Genomic DNA, 22,970 nt, shown 5'->3' with positions numbered 1-22,970 from the left:
GGATAACTTCCCATGTTCCAGCTATCAGGAGTTGATGTTATTCCTTGGTCCTGCTTCAATTCTCTTCATTTGTCCAAATACCACAATTCCGATCTTAATCCTTTGTTTTAGCAGCCATGTGTGATGACTTTCGTTTGTATTTAATAAATCCATATCCATTAACTTGCAGAGGGAATTTATATCCTGTAATTTTCTGTGTGAAATATTTGTTTACCTTCTTCTTTTCCTTCATGTTGTAGTCAATCAATTCTCTTCAACATTGCCCCTCCTTTGAGAACTCATTTCTTATTATGCTACAACTTCTCCATTTTGCTTCTCCAAAACTGAAAGCACTCCAGTGTCCGGCTGTGACTCCTGGCTTACTTCCAGCATTTGTCTCTTTTGATCCTTTCCAACCTTCTAACAAGCTGGTGTATCGCCAAAACCATAATAAATTAGAATTAGAGCCCTCTTGAGTAGGCAATGTCACAAGTCATCACAGTATTTCACACAGTCTATTCTTTCAAGTACTCCGAAAAGAAAATTATAAGTTCTTGTTGAATCCCTCCTGCATTCCATATATAGTTGTAATCCATTCAGTGAAGGCTTGTCGAATCATAGCGCAGCAAATATAACGTAAATATAATATAAAAAGAGAACAAAGGCTCCCCTTCACTTACGTATCATTCCAATGACAACAAGAGTCCTCTCCAGATCAAAACTTTGGCACTCAGTGGCTGATTCATTTAGTAGGTTATCTTTCTGCTTCATCCAGAACACGTCTGTTTCTTAAGTCCAAATTCAGATCCATCTTAAAAGAAACAGAAGTACTTCCACTCATGGCGACTGTACTGGGGAGTTTCCAATACGTACAGTGCTATGCACTCTGCGTCCCTGTCCCTGCATTCCATTGGAGAGAAAGGCAGTTATTGGACAATCCAGAGGGAAAGCTCTCCCCACCCTGACCCGGGGTGGGGTGGGGCTTGCAAGGATAATTACTCCCAGATTGTCCTTAACTGCATGGCTGGCATGCGCTACCGTGGGATCAGCTTTTCACTATGGCAGCAGTGCCGGAAGTTGCTCAGCCACCTATTTCATCCAGCATAACAACAGTGGCACAGTGCCCTATGTCTCACTTGAAAGTTTCTGTCAGCAGCAAGCTGGCAATGACATGGGCATAAGGGAATGAAATAGTGAAAGAGGAGGGTAGGCTAGTTCTCAAAAACAGAATAATGTTTGTACAATTTATTTCATACCTCAGGTTGTACAATTGCTATAAGCTCACCCTTTATTTTAAAATAGAATCTGGAAATCTGGGGAATAATAATAATAATAATAATAATAATAATAATAATAATAATAATAATAATAATAATTTATTATTTGTACCCCGCCCATCTGGCTGGGTTTCCCCAGTCACTCTGGGCAGCTTCCAACAAAGACAAAAAATACAGTAAAATATCACAGATTAAAAACTTCCCTTAACAGGGCTGCCTTAAGATGTCTTCTAAATGTCAGGTAGTTATTTATCGCTTTGACATCTGATGGGAGGGCGTTCCACAGGGCGGGCGCCACTACCAAGAAGGCCCTCTGCCTGGTTCCCTGTAGCTTTGCTTCTCGCAATGAGGGAACCGCCAGAAGGCCCTTGGCGCTGGACCTCAGCGTCTGGGCAGAACGATGGGGGTGGAGACGCTCCTTCAGGTATACTGGGCCGAGGCCGTTTAGGGCTTTAAAGGTCAACACCAGCACTTTGAATTGTGCTCGGAAACGTACTGGGAGCCAATGTAGGTCTTTCAAGACCGGTGTTATGTGGTCTCGGCGGCCGCCCCCAGTCACCAGTCTAGCTGCCGCATTCTGGATTAGTTGTAGTTTCTGAGTCACCTTCAAAGTCAGCCCCACGTAGAGCGCATTGCAGTAGTCCAAGCGGGAGATAACTAGAGCATGCACCACTCTGGCGAGACAGTCTACGGGCAGGTAGGGTCTCAGCCTGCGTACCAGGTGGAGTTGGTAGACAGCTGCCCTGGATACAGAATTGACCTGCGCCTCCATGGACAGCTGTGAGTCCCAAATGACTCCCAGGCTGCGTACCTGGTCCTTCAGGGGCACAGTTACCCTATTCAGGACCAGGGAGTCCTCCACACCAGCCCGCCCCCTGTCCCCCCAAAACAGTACTTCTGTCTTGTCAGGATTCAACTTCAGTCCATTAGCTGCCATCCATCCTCCAACCGCCTCCAGGCACTCACACAGGACCTTCACTGGTTCTGATTTGAAAGAAAGGAAGAGCTGGGTATCATCTGCATATTGATGGACACATTTAACCCTGGGCCAACTAACTGCCCTTAAGCCCTTCTCCCCCAGACACCCATGGGCAATGAAGATGGAGTGTGGCTTATATCAGGTGGTACAATATATTTTGCTGGCCCTGACATTTGGTAAAAGTGCAGGAGCCCTGTCCTCTTTTCCCATCTGGCTGATGAGGATATTGCTTGTTGCTACCTGAAATGCTTCCCCTGATAATTTCTGAAAGTACTGTACAACAGCTCAGACTATGGGATTAAACCATACTTTCTCCCCTAGTCGAAGTCCGTGCGCAACCTTATTGTGCATGGCAGGATTTTGAGAAACACAGCAAATATGTGCTTTCTTCTTGGCAGCTGATTCTCTCCTGCCACTCATGTTTAAAGGAGGAGCAAAGTTCAGGTAGAATCAAGAGTCATTTTGGACTTGGGTGTAGCCTAATTCAGAAACATAACCCATGGCATGGACAGCCACTCAGAAACATAGCCATGTGAAGCATCCATGTGGCAGGCCATGAATATGTTTCCTTCATGTGGTACCAGAACGGCAAGGGAATTGAACAGAGAACACAAAGGGCTAAAAAAGTATGACTAGGAAAAACCTGATCCAGAGTAAGAACAGAGAAAAAATATTGAGAATGAAGCCCATGATGAGCAACCAGAGATTTGGATGTTGTGATGCCTGAACAGAATAAATATATGTGTTTATCCTCATGTGACAATATCTAGACGCTCATTACAATGCCATATGGACACCTCAGTTTTGCATAGATAACTAAGCTGCAAAGGAAAATAAGATCATAATGATATCTATTTGCCTGTACCACTAACATATTTCAGGGGTAGGGGAGATATTGATTGTTTTCTAACAGAGTTAGATGCCGATATATTTGGGCACTACCATACCAAGCCTAGTTTGCCATCAGTCAGACCTCACCTAGGTGCTTTCTTACTTACAACCAGTCTAGTCAGTTTCCTTGCCCTTTGTCTGTGTTGCACCTCACAGAGCTCAACATAAAGGAGGATGGGAACAAAACTAAAATTACCTGACTCTGCCTGTTATTGGCATTGTCTCCACCTGCTGGAGTGTCTCTGTCATCTGCCCCAATGGGCACCAGATACAGCTTAGCAGAATAGCTCTTTAAGAAACAGAGAGGGAAACAGAACCACCTTCAGGGCCTTTAATGCAAGAGTCATTGTCAAACTACTTCATCTCCTTCAGCCAACTGTCATGGGGTTACCTGCTCCTCTGCTCCTCTGCTTCCCCACTTTCTCTGTCCTTTGCCAAAAAGTGCCCTTGCATTCAGGTTGTTCTCCCCCTCCTTTCACTTCAGAGCAGCTGTATAATTCCCCCACCCCATCATTTTAGTCCTCACACCTGTCTGCCCAACAGTGAAAATGTTGTGAACTCGATATCACGGCAGCTTGGCTAATGCCTGTGGGAAGGGTTTATAAGTGACGGTGTGCAGCAGGCAGCTGTTGACAGGTGACAGTCAGGTTTGAGCATATTATGTTCCAGATTACAGGCATCCATTTAGCTATGTTCCCCCTGTGATTTCTGATATAAAATGGGTACTTTTATGCTGTTGGAAAAATCTGTTCCTTATTCAACAAATACTTATTGTCTTCCCTGATACTATCTAAAAAAGGGAGGAGGGTAAAATAAGGCATGGCAGTTAATTATTATCATAGTACTTTCCCTGTTTAGAATGACTAATATGGTGTTGCATTCATCTAACACTAATCCTTTGAGGCAAGACACTATTATTCCAAGTTTACAGATTGAGAACTGAGGCTGACTTTGTTGGTTGTCAACCAGGAAATTCCTGAAGGGTTTTGAACAAAGATCTTCCGCAGTAAAGAAAGGGTTTCAGGAGAGAACTCTAATTTAATTTATAACCTCGCCCTGACAAGGAGAAGCACCTATGCACTTCTTCTTCTTCAAATTCCACTATTGCTCCCAAATGAGCCCAAAGCAGCAAACACATAAATAAGAAAACAAAACAGTAAAATATCTAAGAACAATTGCAATACAGATGCAGACTGGGGAAGATCAAAAGGTTTGTTGGAAGAGGAATGTCTTCAGTAGCCAAAAAGACAGCAGAGAGGGGTATCTGTCTAATATTTCAGGGGAGAGAATTTCAAAGGCTGGGTGTCACAACACTAAAGGTACAGTTCCTACATTGTGCAGAACGGACTTCCTGATAAGATGGTATATTCTGGAGGACTCACTTGCAGAGTGCAGTGATCAGTTGGGTATATAAAGGATGAGATGATACTGCAGGTTTACACACCTTTACACACCAAAGCCAAATCAAAACAATCTTTTAGCAATTCTTAGCAATCCTGTGATGCAGATTGGGTTGAGACAATGATGGGCCCAAGGTGACCCAGTGAACCTCACGCAGTTTTGTGCCTTATTTGTACCTCAATAAAAGATGGGCCACACTCAAAGGGTAAGGTGGCCAGATACAAAAGCAGACAGGGCTCCTTCCCCTTTAATATTTGTGTGCACAAGGGGAATATCAACAGGTTCTGTTTGCATGATAAAGTATACCTATTGAAATTCCCTCAGCAACACAACAGTTAAAGGGAGTCTTGTCTTCTTCTGAACCTGCCCACCTTATCAGAGGGTGGAAATCTACCAAGCAGAACAGTTGAAAAGGCACATCTGTGTATATATTTTTTTGTTTGGCTCCCCCCGCCTTTTCCTCGAGCAGCTGTAAAGGTTTTGCTTTGAACGGTGTCAGTCCTGGGAACTTGATAGTCTGGGCACCTGATGGGCTTTTCGTTCTCTTCTTTGTGTCTAGTTGGGAGCAGGTGTGCACGCAGCTTCTTGCAACAATGTCTGCACAGGCAGCCCAATTATATTCCGGAGTTAAATGTGTCTAAGTAATAATGGGGTGGCAAGGGGAAGAATCCCATGCCCCCTGCTTTCCTTCCACCAATCAATAACACTGCTTGCCATGGGTGAGAAGTGAACATTTGGATTGCATCTTCCTAGTTAAGATGGGCCGCTTTGGAAAAGGGACCCTGGGCCTTCTTTTTAACAGCAGTGTCTGCCAAGCAGAGATTAAGCAGGTGGTGCTTTTCCCACCACTCATCTCTGTGCTGGGAAAACTCTCACCTGCTACACGTTAGGTTGATGGCAAGGCTGTAAGAGCAGGACTAATAATGATACTAGAACCTTCTAGGGTGGTGAGGTGGAAAAGACGACAGGGCACCTGAACTTTCAGTAGTTTTGGAGAAGAGGAGATTTTAGCTGTTTGTACAACAAGAAAGGCACAGGAGCCCCCTTGGAGCCAGGAGTTAGTAACATGGCTTCTTCCCCCAAATCCTGAGAGCTGTATTTGGTTAAGTGTGCGAGGAATTGTAGCTCTGGGAGGAGTAAACTACAGTTCCCAAATTTTGGTGTGTATGTGTGTGTGTCATGGAGCTGTGGCTGCTAAAGTGGCTACTAAATGTGTTTTAAAGGCACAGTGTGGATGTGAGCTTATACAGCAGTCTGCATCAAACTCGGAACCCAACTTTGTGCTCTCTGCAAGGAAGAAAGACCAACTTGAATTCAATGAGCCTCATTGAAGTAAGTGTGCATCCTCAGACCACTTATACAACATATATATTTTCCCATAAAAGGTAAAGGTAAAGGTACCCCTGCCCGAACGGGCCAGTCTTGACAGACTCTGGGGTTTGTGCGCCCATCTCACATCTATTGGCCGGGGGCCAGCGCTGTCCGGAGACACTTCCGGGTCACGTGGCCAGCGCGACAAGCTGCATCTGGCGAGCCAGCGCAGCACACGGAACGCCGTTTACCTTCCCGCTGGTAAGCGGTACCTATTTATCTACTTGCACCCAGGGGTGCTTTCGAACTGCTAGGTTGGCAGGCGCTGGGACCGAGCAGCGGGAGCGCACCCTGCCGCGGGGATTCGAACCGCCGACCTTTCGATCGGCAAGCCCTAGGCGCTGAGGCTTTAGCCCACAGCGCCACCCGCATCCCTTATATTTTCCCATATTTGAGTGTAAATCATTGGGATAGAATGTATATTTGATTTCACAAGCTTTCTATAATACATTAACCTGCACAAGCGAAAAATATGCTTAAAAGAGTCTGTACACATATACATAGAATCATACAATTAATTGTAGAGTTGGAAGAGACAACAAGGGTCATCTATTCCAATTCCCTGCAATGCAGGAATCATAGCTAAAGAATCCTTGATAGAAGGCCATCTAATGTCAGTTTAAAACCCCCAATGAAGGCGAGCCCACGAAGTTCCAAGGTAATACTACTACTACTACTACTTTTATTATTTATACCCTGCCCATCTGGCTGGGTTTCCCCAGCCACTTTGGGTGGCTTACAGCATATATAAAACATAGTAAAATAGCAAACATTAAAAACTTTCCGAAACAGGGCAGCCTTCAGATGTCTTCTAAAACTTATGTAGTTCTTTATCTCCTTGACATCTGAAGGGAGGGTGCCACTACCAAGAAGGCCCTCTGCCTGATTCCATGGTTGAACAGCTCTTATCCTCAGGAAGTTCTTCCTAACATTTAGTCCGAATCTCCTCTCTTGTAATTTGAATCCATTGTTTTGGGTCCTATCCTCTGGAGCAGCAGAAATCAAGTTTGCTATCTTACGAAAAAGAAAAAGGGGGTTGGGACCAAGCTTGCTCCATCTTCTATGTGGCAGCCCTTCAGATATTCAAAGATGACTATCATATCACCTCTCATTCCCGTCTTTTCCAAGTTAAACATACCCAGCTCTTCAACCGTTCCTCATAAGGTTTGGTTCCCAGACCCTTGATGTTCCAGCTTGTCAATACAGTGGTGCCTTGCAAGACGAAATTAATTCGTTCTGCAAGTTTTTTCGCCGTGCGAATTTTTCGTCTTGCGAAGCACGGTCAAGTCGCAACTGCACCTCTTCAAGCGGTTTTAAGAAAAAGGAAACAAACTTGCAAGATGTTTTCGTCTTGCGAAGCAAGCCCATAGGGAAATTCGTCTTGCGAAGCAACTCAAAAAACAAAAAACTCTTTCGTCTTGCGAGTTTTTCATCTTCCGAGGCATTCGTCTTGCGAGGTACCACTGTACCCTTCTTAAACAGTGGTGCGCACATCTAGATACAGGATTTGAGGTGTGGTCTGACCAAGGCTGAATAGGGCAGTACTATTACTTCCCTTGGTCTGGACACTAGAGCAGTCTAGAATTGCATGTCATTCCGTGGGCCCCAATTTAGGAGTTTCTTTCCCAGTATACTTTGGGTGTAAACTCTTTCTTTGGCCTTCTTGGCTCAGTTTTTAAAAAACAGCCTTGATTCCCCACCCTCACACCATTTTGATTCAGGGTAAGTTTGCAAATCGCTGTGTTGTTGTTGTTTTAAAAACCCAACCCTTGACTTGGCTCCATAGTTGTCAACTTTTCCCTTTTCTTGCGAGGAATCCTATTCGGAATAAGGGAATTTCCCTTAAAAAAAGGAAAACGTTGACAGCTATGCTTGGCTCCAACCATTGGATGCTGCTGCGCTGCTGGATGCGCATTCCTAATGTAGAAGCATTGAATATAAACAATAGAATCGAAACCTGCGTAGAAACCTCGGCTTTCCGCACGCGCTTTGCATTGTTCCTGCCGGAAACTTTCCTCTGCGCGACCACCCTCCTTCCTCTTCTTCTTCCTCCTCCTCCTCGTCCCCTCCCGACCCCCTGCTGATATTTCCTTCTTCTTTTTTTCTTTTTAGGTGATTGAAGGGGGAGCCGGCACAGGCGCTTCCCCTTTAAATTCCAGCTGTGTGGCTAGGAAACAGCTCTTCTCGTTGCAAAGCGCTGGGCTGGGGCTGCTGGTGTGAGACTGTCCTTCCACTTCCTGGCTCCGGCAGCCGGGAGAAGATCTGATCGCCCCGCCGAGTCCTCGGGGGAGAGAGAGAGAGGAAGGCAGAGGAAGGAAGGGGGCAGGCGGCGCGACTCCTCCAGACAGAGGGAGAGAGAGAGAGAGAGAGAAGGCAGCTACACAGCCGGGGGTACCTTTTGGCTCCGGTTTCTCGGCTGCCCTGGGATCGGTAGCCTTCGCGGCATGTGCAAGAGAAGGATGGAGGTGGCTGGTTTCTAAATCATCCTGAAGACTATTTCCATAGTAACCTGCCGAAGTGGTGCAATTTGAGCGGACTGAGGCTTTCTCTCCGCACTTCCAGGATGATATCTGACAGGTAAGGCTTCCGGAGGACCCTTGGACCGCTGGTCTTTCTCTCGAGGGTCTATAAATATCCATATGTCTGTGTCTCGATTATCCCATGTTTCCAAAGTTGTCTTTAGGGGGGAAATCGCTTTTTTCCAATTTGATTTATTTACCTGTATTAAAGAAATGATGTAATTTCTGGGCTCCTAACCCTTCCTACAGTAAAAAAATAATTAAAAAATAAAGACAGCTGTGAGGGGGTGGGAATGGGTTTTTTTTAAATGCTTCTGTTCTTCCGTTATTGTCTTATAAAGAGAGGGATGTTGGTAAGCCTGAACGCACAGTCTTCCTGAACGTTTTATTCTGTGGCGTCGGCGGCAGCGGCGTAGATTGTGGACTAGTGACTTTAGGGAGCCGGCTCTGCTCGCTGGCTGCTCCAGAGGCGTGTGCCGAGTAGCAGCACCTTTGGCCCAGGGCAGCCTTTGCAGGCGCCGGATTGATGGGTTGCGAGGGGCTTTTTGGCAGATGAGAGAGGGATGACGCTTCCTTACCTTCTTTGTTTGTCCCCTTACTACATATTCTTTCCTCCGCCCCATTTTCCAGTTCCTCTTCTCCCACCCCCTCTGTTTGTTTGCCGGTTTCTCCCCCCCCCCCGTTTTTGCTTCTTTTATTGGGGTGGAGGCGGGCGAAGGCGTAGGAGAGAGAAGCTGGAGAAAAAATGCATGATGTACTGTGCCTTAAAACCTGAAATCCCGAGAACACTCAAAAGCAAATGCCAATATTGTCATCCCTTCTCCCGCCCTGGCTGGCCTAAAGCAGGCGATCAGCACGTTTTCGGTACTTTATTGATCTTTTTTTCTTTCAGGGGGATTGTAGGTGCAGATGCATGTTGTGTCTCTCCAGCAGTGCAAGGCAGGCTGCCGCCCCGCTTTGAGAGGCGAGACACTATTGTGGTGATCAGCGTTTTCTCTGGGAGATGGATGGCACCTTGATCTCTCCCCAAAGCAGTCATTTAAAAGGAGTTAACGCTGAACATCCATTCTCCCCTGTAAGACAAGAGGTTGGCAGCATTAGGGGTGTGTGGGCTGGAGAGACGGAGGAGGGAGGGTGAGGCTTGCTAGTGGCTGTGTTTGAAGTGGGGAGAGTCAAAGCAGAAGCTGACAGTTTGGGTGTTAAAGTGTGTGTGTGTCTGCGCGCGCGCGCGTGCGTGCGTGTGTGAGAGAGAAATGCTGGCTCTGTGCACGCGTGTGTGTGAGAGGGAGGGGAGGAAGGAAAGCGGGTAAGGGAGGGGGCGAAAGTAGAAGAAAGCAGCCTGTTGTTAATTGCCTAGGTTACAGTTCCTGCATCCATGCCTGCCTGGACTCTTCCAAGTCCTAGTGCCTTCCCTGTTTCCAGGTTGTATGCATCAGGTACAGCTGGAGAGTTCTGTGGTCCTGGGTGGGTGTGTGGCAACAATCTGATTCTGAAAGGGAGTCTAGCACTCAGTTAAATTCAAATGTGGGCAAAACGTATCTCAATCTAGCATTGCGGATAGAATTTGACTAACTTCCTGTCTGGCAAAGGTATTGTGCTATTAATGGTTGCCCAAAAGGAAGAAGGTGGATCTTTATCCAACAATCCATTCCAGGCTTGGGATCTGGACATTTTCTGCTAATTTCTGCCTGTCAAATTTCTGTTAAAGGTACAGGAATCCATCATTAGAATGCTGACAATCCAGTGTGAATATGGTGGACCCTCATAACGTTGTTGGAAGCCCGACTTCCTCTATGATTTATATTATTTGGTCTATTACTTTGAACACAACCTATATAGCTTGGCCCAAAGTATTCTGATTTGGGGTTGGGAGAAAACAAAGTAATGCACAAGCAGAAGTATTTTTAGGGTTGAGACGTGAGCACTCGGACTATTGTGTTCTCATGTGACATTTTCCAACTAGCAGGGGTGGCCAGTCCTTTTTGCATTGGGGACTGGTCAAGCAGAAGGCAGGGAGGTCAACTGCAGGTGGAACCAGAGCCAACTAATTCTCGTAATGTCCCCATCTTCCTCCCTGCTGAGTTCTATAAGGGCAACACTGAGACTAAGAAGGAGGAAGCTAACAACATAAGAAGAGCCTGCTTGATCAGGCCAATGGTCCAACTCATCATCCTCTTCTCACGGTGGCCAACCAGATGCCTTTGAGAAAAGCAGGACAAGTGACCGGTGGCTGAGGGCAGGCTGAAGTTGGTGGGGCATTGGCCCATTTGCCTTAATAGACGATCCTCCATTGCCAGCTAGAAATGACAAGCTATTAAAAAATAGATTGTAATCTATGAGAGAGATGGATGGGTGTGTAAATTACATATTAACACACCACACCTTCCGAGCAGTAGCAAGGATCCAGGTTATGTTTCCATTGGAAAATCAAGGTGCAGCCAAGTTGGCAGAGTCTTAGAAATACGGTTTATTCATGTTTAACCAGAAGCCTTCAATAGAAGGGGGTACAGAACATTACACCCCCAAGCATCTCTCTCATTGCTCCTCTCATAGTTTCAGCAAGGTTGGGTCCAATGCAGCAGCCAATCATGGCCACTGGTCTCTCAGTGCAGCTTCGTAGAGCCAGCACTGTATGGGGTTCTCCCTACTCCCTATTTTCTCATGCTTGTTTGCTTGCCAAAAAAGGACAACTTTTTTTTCTGTGTGACTCCACGCCCATGTTTCCCAGGCAACCTCCCCCTCTACCTTTGCCTTGTAGATGGCAGGGCCATCATCTCTGTCTGGCTGAAAAAAAGCTTAGCCAGTCAGCTTTGATTAAATTCCAGTACCCCAGGATCTAGAGGAGGAAATCTTGCATCCAGGGATCTGGGCATCCCTGTTTCCACACTAACCCATAACACTTTATTGATTGATTGATTGATTGATTGATTGATTGATTGATTTAATTTAATTTATATACCACTCTTCATCAAAAGATCTCAGGTTGTTTCACAAGATAAAACCATGAGATAAGGGCACAAATAAATAGTTAAAACAGAAACAACTAAACAATACCTCCTACAAACACACTTAAAAGGCTGGCCAAAGGCCTGGTTGAAGAGGAAGGTTTTTGCCTGGTGCCTAAAGGTGTATAATGAAGGTACCAGGCAAGCCTCCCTGGGGAGAGCATCCCACAAAAGGGGAGCCACTACAGAAAAGGCCTGTTCCCATCCTCCAGACCTCACATGGAGGAGGCACATGAAGAAAGGCCTCAGAGTCCAGATATATATATCAAATCTAGCCTTGCTCACCCTGGTAACCGTGGTGTCTGGGGCTGATGTGGTCCAGAAACATCTGGAGGACCGCAGGGTGGTGAAAGCTGCTATAATGTATGGCAGAGTGGACTGACTGAAAATATCCCAACTATTGTATTGATGGTGACAGGAAGAGAAGTGCTTGTTTAAGGGGACCAATATATTGACCATAAACCTGTATTTGGAAGTTCATATCAAGTGCAGTTACCTAGAATGAAGTGCATTTACTTGATTAGCAACTAAGCCCATGTCAACACTGTTCAGTGCTGATGCATTCCAATGTGACTTTGTGTGGCTTATTCCTGCTGCTGAAACACAGGGCCAGTTATGATGCTACTTAGTACAACTGCACAGAAACCATTTCTACAAGGCTCCATAATGCATTGGAATGTGAGGTTGTTTTTTTTTTTGCAGGAAAATATGAAGCCATGTCTTATGCCCAGGTCAGACTATTGGTGCATCTGGCTGAGTACTAGCAACTCTCCAGGTCAGAAGTCTTTTCCTCTCTTACTTCCTGGGACCCTTAATAGGAAAATGCAATGAATGAACTTTGGACCTTCTGCAGGCAAAGCAGGTGGTTTATAAATGGACCTATGGTCCATTTCCCACTTGTTTCAGTATTCTTGCAATAAGGAAGTGATAATTCCTATGTCACTAATTCATGCTTTTGTGTTTGGGAAAAACAGTATATGTATATGGGTGTTGGTGCAGAATTGCAATTTGCAGAATTGTTGCATAAATAGATGTCGAATTTTTGGAAAAGAGCCCTGGGGCTCTTTAAGACGCTTGCATGACAAAGTGCTCAGATGCCAGTAACATAACAAATAACATAATTTGTAATCATGATAATATTTACTGGAGAATGAATAGTTCAAGTGAGATATTAACATTCCACAGAAGGACCCCATATGCAGCTATGAAAAAAGGCAATTTTCGGTGGCATACGCTGTCTTGGGCTAGAGTTTGCTTCACCAGATGCATCATTCTTGGCAATCCATGGAAATTTACGCAATAATATATTTGCATAATGTGCTGGACTATTGTTTCATTTCACCTGCAAGCCATGGCTGGTTGGCTATCCCTGGCTGCTGTAGAATCTCTGTATTTAATAAGATGATTCAATAATAGTAACTTCAGCCTGCAATATCTCATTGCCATTCAGCCACATGATACATAGAATCACAGCTATTCTTTAACCAAAATGCCAAGGAAACGAGAAGTATGTGGCTGTTGCATCAAGGAGATAGTCATCACTGCTAATGGAATCCAGTGAGAGACTAGAGCAGTTCTAGGCAGGTTTTACTAATAATAATAATAATTAAAAAAGACTTGCAGGATCCAAAAAGGAAATACATGCCCCAGCATGCCTTTGGATAAGGTCATTTATCCCTTCCTTCTTAGCATAATTAATTATCCAGTTTATTCTATCAGCTTTTAATGAGGATGAACTGCTGAAGGATTAGAAAACATGCTTTCAAAAAGTAGTAATTTTATGCCTCCCTTCTCCATTCAATAAACAAAAATGTGTGTGTGTGTAGTACAAATAAGAGACTCATCATTATCTATTTTTAATGGCTTATCTCATGGGCTCTCTAAAGAAAAAAACACAATGAAATGTAAGCATTACTGTCAGGAGTCTAGTATACCTGTTACATCTTGGAACTGGTCTTCGTAAACTCCAGAAGAGCCCAGAGCCACCATCCCTGCCAAGTCCATGGGGCTTTGAATCTTTTCAGCAATACTGATTCCTAAAGCTAACTTAATGAGTGTTATGCCATTGCCCTGATAATAAGGGTGTGTGTGTGGATGGACTGATAATCTATCTACATTGAGAAGTTTGCTAATTCTGATGATATTAAAGTAATCACTGATTGTTACTGGAGATACACTGAGGAACTTTTAGGCATTCATAATAGAAACTGATACTCTTTGGTCCCTATCAAGGGCCAGACAAATGCACAATTATTTCATTAAAAAAATATTTCCTGCCAGATACCATCGTGCTGAAGCTTTTGCTCAAAGCAGGCAGAAGACTGATTAGTCATCTAACGAGTGAAAATAGTTTAGTTAAAAAAACACACAAAAAAACCACATGGACGGCTCTTGTTTTAAACATGTAAAATCTGCAGGAGATTAATTTTGCTTATAAGCAAATTGTATGCACAAGCCAGGCGCATGGCATAAGCACTGCTAAGCTATTTTAGAGAGAATGCTGTTTTTCAGCTGATACAACCTTCACTGTCCTCCCATGTAAACAGACACAATTCCTTACTAGATGTATCTAAATCTGTACTCCTATTGCAGGTGGGGCTATAATATTAGAATAAATGTTCTAACAGTAGGATATGTTTGATTGGAACAGGCTGCCTTGGGCAGTGGGTACTCCTTGGATATCTTTTAAAAAGAGGCAAACACAGCTGTATGCTGGGGTGCTGTAGTTGCTGTGTTCATGGTCTCCCAAGGTTCCATTGAAGCCTAGGTAAAGGTAAAGGGACCCCTGACCATTAGGTCCAGTCGCAGACGACTCTGGGGTTGCGGCGCTCATCTCGCTTTATTGGCCGAGGGAGCCTGCGTACAGCTTCCGGGTCATGTGGCCAGCATGACTAAGCCGCATCTGGCGAACCAGAGCTGCACACGGAAATGCCGTTTACCTTCCCGCCAGAGTGGTACCTATTTATCTACTTGCACTTTGACATGCTTTCGAACTGCTAGGTTGGCAGGAGCAGGGACCGAGCAACGGGAGCTCACCCCGTCACGGGGATTCGAACTGCCGACCTTCTGATCCACAAGTCCTAGGCTCTGTGGTTTAATGCATAGTGCCACCCGCATCCCTTCCATTCAAGCTTAAAACCCTATAAATACTACTGTGGGGTTGAATAGGATTGTGAATAATGGCTGTATTCTCCCCCATTAAAATTAATGAGCATGATTGCTAGATCCATTAATTTCAATAGGTCTACTCTGAGCAAAACTTAGTTGAATACCACCCTTGAGGTCTTAAACTCCTTCAGAGGACATCTGCTTGGAATGTACCAGAGCTTGAGCCACAGTGGGAAACCTAAAGTGTGTGGGAGACTCTCTATTTGGTGGTAATACTGTATATCAGTATTACGGCATGCTCTCATGAACAGTGGCATAATGCATATTTCTGCCATCTTCCACAGATCAATTGCATCTTTCAGCAAAGTCTGAAAGTATAGAATGTGCTTGGAGACTGTAGGCATTCCCTGCCCCCCCAAGCTGGTAGAGAACATTTACATTTATGTTGCCATACTTGTCCTTTTAAGTCAGCCTCCAAGGCAATGTTGTGGTTCTTGTATCATTGCAATTTAAAGTTAATGATCCTGAGCTTCCTGTTGAAATGATGAAAATATTGTGACATAGCAACACAGGGGATAATTTTCAACCCTGAGGTTTTTTTCCAGCTCTGGTTTGAAATGCAGCAGGAAGCCTTAGGTTTATCTTCAGAACAGAAACAGCAGTGACTTACCAGAAATGTACTGTATAATCAGATATATTTTAATGTTTCGGTATTAAGAGCATTGCATTTATAGAGCTGCTGTGAGAAAGCAGGGGCGGCTTGATAATAAGAATACCAAAAATAACCATTCTGTGCCTTTTTATTGTAATGTTCTCTTTAAAAAATATGGCATGCTGTCTAGGGCAGAAGAGCAATATTAAGACTGGTGTTTTCATCCCACCCTCTGAAACTACACTATGTGATCTGAAGGGATAGCTTAAAAATGCTATAAATAAGCTATGTGGAGTGATGGTATGTATTATCCCATGGTTCCTCCAGCCCAAGACACTTTGTTGCTTACTTTGAATAGCAAGATGGTGTCCCATCCGTTTCCATGCACGGAAACCATGATGGGGCAGTGTTCTCATTCCACTTCACCTGAGGGTAGCGGACTACCTTAAGGGGCACAGGCCAAGCTGCATGACATATCCAGCACTGTCCTCCAGGACCTTGCTGCTTCTCTGTGTTCCTCTGCACCTGCTGTCTGAGGTAGCTTTCTTACTCTAAGGGTAATGCCAGCCCTCAGTTGAATGCAGCTATACTCTAGCAGCAGATACGTTTGTATACATAGGCTGCATGCTGAGGGAGACCTGGTATTGCAGGGGAAACTATTTTATAAAGTTGCCATGCCAACAGCTGTGCTTTGTTTTACCAAAGAATCCTGTTGATCTGGGTTTTTTTTAGTCGAAAATATGTGCCAGTATTTTCAATATGCGTCATGTGAAACATGATCCTATGTAGGCTAGTGAAGGAATAAGTTCAGAAGGACTTGCTCCCAAACAAAGCGTTCACATGTTTACTTGGCGTGCCTACTTGGAAGTCAAGTCCCTTTGTGTTCTGTGGAATCTATTCCAGAGTAGAATGTGTAGGAATACATATCTTCTGCCTTGCAATAGCTTCTACAGAGTAAGGCTGTCACAATCTTGTTCAGTTAAGACTTGCATTGGTAAAACAGGGAGGTATGAGCACGAGAACAATTAAGAATCACATCATCTGGTTCATGGGCTAATTTCTGTGGCAAGAGAGGCTAATGCATGCAAGCTTCCTTCTGTTGCTTTTCTGCCTTTTTATTTTTAAAAAAGGTGGCAGAAGAGCACCCCCCTCCCCCCGAAGGGTGCTGCTGATTCTCTTCCAGTGCTAGGCCAAATATTTGGCCACAGTGTGAAAGATTAAATGGGGATTAGCCATGCTTCTGACAAACCCATCTGCATTGGTGCCCAATTCCTTTCAGCAAATCTGGCTCATGGACTGGAATAGTAACTACAGAGCTCGGTGTTACTTCATTATTTCATTTAATGATCAACACATTTTAAAAATAACTATTGATTAATTGATTTACAAGACTTGATTCATGGTGTACGATGCCTTTCTCAAATCTTTGTCTGCCCAGCTTTGTTTTGAATCCACTCCAGTGCTTGATCCTTTTAATGTGTTTTCTTGAGAGTTGACATTTATTCACAGTGGCTTATTTGTTGCTTTCACATTTTTGTTTTACGTATTTATATCCCACTGGTAACCATCAAGAGACTGGGGCACCTTTCTTAGATTAGGGAGGAAAAACAAGAGTATAATAGCTTTATAAAACTTAGAACAGTGGTGACTGAGAACAACTTTTCTCCTTTCATAACTCTGAGACTTAGAGTCACCCACTGAAACAGGTTCAAGGGTGATCAAAGAAAGTGCAAATCCACACAATGTGTAACTTAGGAAGCATTCACCTTAGGTCAGAAGTGAGTTTTCAGCCAAAGGGCTGCATTCCCTCATGAGTCGCTTTCTAGGGGTTGCATACCGCTGGTGGGCGGGGTTGGAGACAAAAGTGGGAGGAGCAACAAATGTTACTCCCATCTTTGTTCAGCCTACATCCTCACCACAGGAAAGCTACCCTCCTCTCATCTCTTCATCCAGGCAACCATGAAACTTAATCAAAGTTCCAGCCAAGCTAAAGCACTCAAGGAGGGTGTATAGCACATGCCCTCAAACATTTCTCTGATGATAATGATAATGATAATGATAATGATAATTTTACTATTTATACCCCACCCATCCGACTGGGTTGCCCAAGCCACTCTGGGCAGTTTCCAACATATATAAAAAATAATAAAACATTATTTTTTAAAAATAAAAAAAAATTTCCCTATACTGTACAGGATTGCCTTCAGACAGCTCAGGGGTCAGATAATTCCATACCCTCCAACATTTCTCCAGTGAAAATAGGGCCATCCTGAGGATCAGATCAGAAGCTGGGACAGCTTCTCTAAATCAGGGACATCCCTGGGAAGTAGGGACACTTGGAGGGTCTGATAGAAGGCCCAGTGTGGTGTTCCAAGAGTCAAGTAGTGACCTGGAGGGGTCATGCTTGGTCCTGGAATTCTCCACTCATATATTAGATAGTTTTTAAAAAGAGTTAGTTGTTTTGTCCATTAGATATGACTGCAACATGGAATCTTTATCTTCTGGGCAAGAACACGTCTGCGTACAAGGGCCCGGGGGCATACAATGGGGATGGGCTTTTAGCCTTCAGGACCTGCATATGTGACCTTCCATAGGCATCTGGCTGTCCATGTTGGAAAAGAACTGGACTTGATGGCCCTCTGATTCAGCAGGGCTGAATTTAAATTGGCTGTTTCAGTGTTATTTGGAAGGTTTGATTCTATCTTGCATTAGTGAATTTTTTAAACGACCAACTTGGTTCCATAGCCTGGGTATGGCTGCTTTTCAGCCTCATTCTATTGGATCTCATTTTCTTATTGAATGGAGGAACATTTTCTATGTGCAGAAGAGCAAATAGAAAGAAAGCAATTTGGGATACAGAAAAAAAATACTGCTGGGTTTTAAATTTTATTTCAGCAATGCTACAATTTGAGGAGATCTGTGCTATGAAAAGTAGAAAAGTCTATTCTAACAATAGCTATAAAAAAAAGTCCCCTTATTTACCTTTTATAACTGTAATCTGGGATCCAAAGACGTATTTTAGACAAGTCCTGGATTTTAGAAAGTAACCTGCTTGGTTATTGACTTTCCCTCTATCCCTGGTTAATGACAAAGCCATACCACATTGCTTTTGATATCTGCCTCTCTTTGATTTTTCTAACTGCTTTGTTGTCATATGTGGGAGGGGTGGTGTGGAAGTCCAAGGTTGCTTTGGGGAACATAGAGTTAGTTTCATTTTCTTAACGTGGTACCCACCCCATAAAGAATGTGAAAAATAGTAACAAGATATCCATTGTTTATATTAAACAAGCAAACAAAAAACCCAGGTGTCAAAAGTACCTTCAAATTTAGCAAGATCTGTAGTGATCCCAAAGCGCACTTGTTATAAGCATTGAACACCTTATTCTTTGAGCTTGCATTGCACCAGTGCCTTTCCTCACATTGTTTTATTCCCAACTGCACAGGCAAAAGGGGGACACGTGGAGGTTTGCCGTGCTAATACATGCTTATCAAAAGCATACTTTACAAGCATAATTGGCACAATAACAATCTGAATAATTTCTCTGTTCTTTACATTTCTTTGGCCTAGCTTCCTTTGCTTAGCCTCTCCGTTACCACTGTTCTTCATTCATGAGATGCAAAGTAAAGCAGATTCTGTGCTGAACACAAATATGTTATCAATTCAGATGTCTACAAATAATGACATCAACTCACATTTTGTACATGCGTCATTTAAACGATGCTACTGGTGTTATTGTCATGCAGCCATGATTGTTGTCATTATTATTATTGTTTTGAGTTGATCTTGTTCTGCAGAAGCCTCAAGAATAAGTCAGTTTTGATTAAGGTTATGTAATTTGATTTTAAAAGGTGTCTTATGTTGGGCACAAGATGTAAATTACTTTTCCCATTTAGATAGATTTAGTTTCTTGTTTATGCTGTTACCTTAGGACTATCTTTCCATGATCTTGCCCTTAAGGTGTGACTTGATTAAGAACAGCTTTTCATTTAGCGTTTGCTTTACATACATGGACACATAATTGCTAAAAGTTGATTTTTTTATGTAGATAAAAGTTTCAACAGAAAAATTACTCAAGTGACTTCATGCTGTGAAGTGTGTACTACATTTTTATGGGCTATTCCTCTGCTTAAGTGAGTAATATCAGTCGTTTCTGTCCTTTTAATGCTGACACTTGCTTTCTGAGCTGGCGTTTAATTCATACAAGTGTCACTGAACAATTTTTCCTCCTTAGAGTTGATGGACGAAAGATCAATGGTGTGCATGTTATATTGAAATTTAATGGGAATTTCATATGACCTTACCAAGGTAGGCATCTCTGTTCTGCAGTAATGGTGGGCTCTACTAATGGTGGTCTGTTTTTAGTATCAAGTTTTTATTAAAGCTTTTTTAAAAATAATACAATAAGATGAAAGAAACTAATCTAAATAATAACAAAAAACAGAAGAAGATACGGATGGGGTGAAAGACTCCTCTTTTGAAGGTAGATTTTAACCCTTGTCTCATACAGAAAATGATGGGCCCTCCCACCTCTCACCTAGGAACCCTCATCCTGGGAGTTCTTTCATTTCCCCACCTCTCACTCAGGGTCTTTCCACCACCCACCCACCACCTTCCGGCTACAGATCTAACAGAGCTGAATTGTACATTTCCCTTAGTTCAGATTTCATGTTGGCACCTCCATCATGCCTAATACTAGTGAATACTAATGAACCAGCCCATCCAGGTTTAGAGGAGAAACTTGATTAATATCAACAGTGCTTAAAAGTTGTGAACTGTGTCTATTGCCTCTTTTAGTTTCATTTTTAAAAATAATGCTTAATTTTGTATCAGGCCAAAGGTACTCATTTTATTTTCACTTCATCGTGCAGTGTTTTGTGTGACTTTGTATTTTCTCACTCTGATCCATTTTCTATTAGTGGTGGAATTTACTGTTTGGTAAAAGAGTCATGAATTCTGTCATGCGGCTAATTTAAGGCTATGATCTTTTGGACAAGGGGGAAAAACACAGGTGCTTGAAGAATGGTTTCACTGTTGCTCTCTTTGGGTTCTGACAGTACTTGCATGGTATGCTGTGTCTTATCCCTGGTGAACTTTATTCCTGTTTTATAAGACACATACCCCTCCCCGCTCTCTGTACTTAATGACACAGTCATGAAGTCAACTAAGGAAAAGTGAAAACAGCAGGAAGGGTGTCTTCTCTGTTGTTGCATGATAGTATTTCTCACTTGACCACATCACAATCCAAAGTTCTTTCTGTTACTTTGAGCAGGTCCACACCAGACATTTAAAGCACATGACTTCTCCCAAAGGATTCTGGGAACTGTAGTCTCCCTCTCACAGACCTACAGCTCCAGCATCCCTAACAAATTACAGTTCCCAGGATTCTTTGAAGGAAAGCCATGTCCTTAAATGTGCATTGTATGTGGTATGAAGGTATGATGTGGATCTGCTGTTACATATCCAGTGAATTTCTTTTAACATCACAATGTAAAAACAATTTCCCTTGCTTGGATTCACCAGAATATATATGCAATAATGTCTATCCAGAACTGATATTTGTGTGGTTGTTTTACACCTTAAATGCTGTAAAGTTCTATGCATCGGTTAAGTATACTATGTCATGATTTTCTCAGCTTTCCTTGTCTACTTAATTTAGCTGGAAATCTGTGGCCAAACTTAATCCTTCATAGTAGGGCTTCCTTTGGTTAGCCTGTTAGCCAGCGTGGTGTAGTGGTTAAGAGTGGTGGACTCGTAATCTGGTGAACCGGGTTCGCGTCTCCGCTCCTCCACATGCAGCTGCTGGGTGACCTTGGGCCAGTCACACTTCTCTGAAGTCTCTCAGCCCCACTCACCTCAGAGAGTGTTTGTTGTGGGGGAGGAAGGGAAAGGAGAATGTTAGCCGCTTCGAGACTCAAAATAAATAAATCAAAATAATGTTATTTTGCTGGTGGTGGTTGTTGTTTTTTGCCATACTGAGTTTCACTGGGAAGGACAGGGTAGAAATTTAATAAAAAATAATATTTGGGTCAATGGGTATCTCATTAATTTCAGTAGTCCTTTTACTAACCCCCCCCCCCCGGCTAGTTTTCTATAGGGATGCTTTCCCTACAGAATTTACCTATATATAATTTTTGCAATGGACAAAAAAAGTATACTTTTAATAGTTTAGAGTGCTAAAATTGTGGTAGATCTGCAAAACAGGGAGTGCTGTTTCTATTTAACTTGAAACAAACAATACAGGGAAATGTATTGCTGCAGGAAAAATGCTGTTGGTTAATATTCCTTCCCACCTATTGAATGAATCAACTGGAACTTGGGGACGGTGGCAAAACAATAGGCCTGGAGAAGAACATTAACTTAGTCTTTCGTGTTTGCAGTCAAACAATGCATTGAATTTTACAAGAACCTTCCTGCTCCAATTCTCAAAGAAATGTTTTCCACTAAAGGCTTTATTGCCACAAAATAACTGCTAGTGCTCAGTGAGTAAAACTGGCTAGCCCTTCTTTGGAAGAAATGGGTTTTATTTTCCATTCCCCTGGTGTGAAAATTTGAGTGTGTGCCTTAAATTGTTGTCCGAAGATGCACAATTAGGTGCTGAAGCATTAGAGGTTTTTGAGGCACAGCAAAAGTAATAGTATCACCTGAGGTGGCGTTAAACTTTGAATCTCTGAAATATATGCATATTTCAGCAAAGCATTTATCAGACTTTCTGGTGGTTCGTTTTAACAAAGTCCTAAAGAAGTTAAAATGGAGTGGTGGGGGATATATTCAGCCAGTATCGAAAACTGTTTCTGTATGGAACAAGGTTCTACTTCCTTTAATTATACTGATTTGGGGCATTCTAAAAATATGAGTCCAGCATACAGCCTAAGCATTTTTTCCCTCCTTGGAATCCGCCAGTGCATCTACATGCCACCAGGGGGTGCTCACATGGCAACTTTATAGTCATCCAAAAAAAGAAGAAAAAAAGATTATTGGAACCTTACAAGGATAAGAAGGGAGACCTCAAGAAAATTCTTTGTGCCACCTTCTATTATAGTGAATGCTGAAGGAAATGACTGTTGGGAACTGTGAAGGAGATGGTGAGAAGGAAACAGTGAGGCAGGGATTTTGCCATGTTGCTAAGAAAGGGCAAAGGCTTTGAGGCCCCACTGATAAATTTTTCACATGAAACTAGATGAGTGGATTTTAGGTACCTTCTTGTGTGAATATGAGACTATTTCAAGCTGACAAATTGCCACAGCATTCATATAACTACTTGGTAATCTGTGTTATTTGATCAAATGAGGAAAACTTCTACCTTACTTCAACATTTTAGAAGCAATCTAGGGAAGCAGGGGAACGACTAAAATTCTGCCCATTACTTGGCAAGGCAGATCTGTTGACTAACACCGTAGGTGTATATGGAATCACTTGTTATAAATTGCTTCTTGGGAAATCTGTAGCCTGTGGCAGATTTGCACATATATGCTCAAGGACCAGAGTGCATTGGTTTATATGACAACTCAAGATGAGCTTTCCAAACTTTTCATGTTGGTGACACACTTTTCAGACAGGTGTTATTTTTGTGACACAGTAATTTACTTAAACTAACCCCTTTCCAGCTCCGGGAGGAGTGCAGGGGAGAGTTCGCGCAACACACCTACACACTGCAGCTGACACACTTAATGTGTCGCGACACAGTTTGGAAAGCTCTGTTCTGATTACTAGATGGTGAGTAGTGCCTGATTGCTCTTCCCACGAGGTGCAGGATATTTAGCAATATTGCCTATTTCAAATTGTTGTTC

The 22,970-nt window shown here is 43.1% G+C and overlaps 1 protein-coding gene across 6 annotated transcripts in view; it reads left to right on the top strand.

Annotated features, from left to right (window-relative positions):
* Window positions 1–7,749: 7,749 nt before the first annotated feature.
* NAV3 (neuron navigator 3) overlaps window positions 7,750–22,970 on the top strand; it is a 431,035-nt gene continuing 415,814 nt past the window's right edge. For 2 of the 6 annotated variants that reach the window (XM_081211181.1, XM_081211178.1), the window contains exon 1: window positions 7,753–8,475. The gene's annotated coding sequence lies outside the window, so the exon portion shown is untranslated. Of the gene's footprint in view, window positions 8,476–9,183; window positions 9,282–22,970 lie in introns of those variants that run through there. The other 4 variants (XM_081211183.1, XM_081211180.1, XM_081211182.1 and 1 more) reach the window with 3 other exon arrangements.

This window comes from Podarcis bocagei, assembly GCF_964188305.1.
Source record: "Podarcis bocagei genome assembly, chromosome: 10".
Classification (NCBI taxonomy): domain Eukaryota; kingdom Metazoa; phylum Chordata; class Lepidosauria; order Squamata; family Lacertidae; genus Podarcis; species Podarcis bocagei.
Note: the sequence above shows the minus strand (reverse complement) of the source record. Positions and strands in the feature narration are given on the sequence as shown.